This window comes from Nicotiana tomentosiformis, chromosome 6, assembly GCF_000390325.3.
Source record: "Nicotiana tomentosiformis chromosome 6, ASM39032v3, whole genome shotgun sequence".
Classification (NCBI taxonomy): Eukaryota; Viridiplantae; Streptophyta; class Magnoliopsida; order Solanales; family Solanaceae; genus Nicotiana; species Nicotiana tomentosiformis.
This window is the reverse complement of record NC_090817.1, coordinates 86,926,247-86,927,424: the sequence shown is the minus strand read 5'-3', so window position 1 is coordinate 86,927,424 and position 1,178 is coordinate 86,926,247.

Here is a 1,178-nt window from a genome sequence, read left to right as displayed (position 1 = left end):
CCAGATGCAGCCGGACGGGCATCAACTGTAGACGACTAGCCCAACCAATGCAGCCTTATCCGCTAGTTGGAAATCAGTGAGCCACTGCAACATCTTCAGGTACTGCAATCCCGTATAATCTCTGATAGCATGCTGTAACGCAACAAGATGTCTATCAACTGGCAGCCCAAACAGAACCTCCACGTCCTTAAGCGTGATAGTAGCCTTGCCAATGGGTAAATGAAATGTGTGCGTCTCTGATCGCTATCGCTCTATCAAAGCCGTGGTCAACGACCAATCCAGCTGCAGCGAGCCGATCTCAATAATCCTATAGTGTCACACCTCCTTTTTCCCGAGGGATAGGGAGTTTTTCCAATTTAAGTGACATTACTGAAATTGAATTATTTTATTTTTATTTTTTTAAGAGTCTCCACTCGGAGTTACTGAATTACAGTGTTCCGAGTTACCATTTATTTTAAATCTCAAATCAAGGAAATTTGACTCTGAATTATGGTCCGCGAACACAGAAGACCGAGTAAGGAATTCTGTTAATCCGGGAGAACGTGTTAGGCATTTCCGGATTCCGTGATTCTAGCACGATCGCTTTAATAATTATACTTGACTTAACTAATTCTGGATATTTTATGTTCTAGGAAATTTATGCACTTTTGCCTTAAACCGCTTTTAATTGCTTGATTATTCGTAATTACGGAATTATCTTGAAACAAGTTACACGTACGTCTACTCATTTTGTTTGGCGCATTACAAATCATGTCACGCATGCGTATACACAATTGATAATACTTTTATTATTATTAAGATTATTTAGTCAAAGTTGTGCGAACGCGTACCTTGAATTATTTTAGAAATCATAATTGTGTAGTGCGAACGTGTACATAACTATGATGATTTGATTAATTTAGAGCGCACTTGAAATATACTACCGTATTCATGAATTATTTTTCCTAAACTAATTTGAAAATCGTTGTAAAGTCAAGAGTTATAAAATGTGTTTGTGTAGAGCTAGAAGTATGGAATTTAATTACTAGAATTATTTACAAAAAATGAATTACTCTACTAAGTTATGATAAGTATTTACAATTATTTATTATGGATGAAATATGAGCTTGCTTATGAATTTTATGACCATGGGCCATAGTACTTAAACCATCCGACCCAAAAATTCCTAAAGGCGTGAT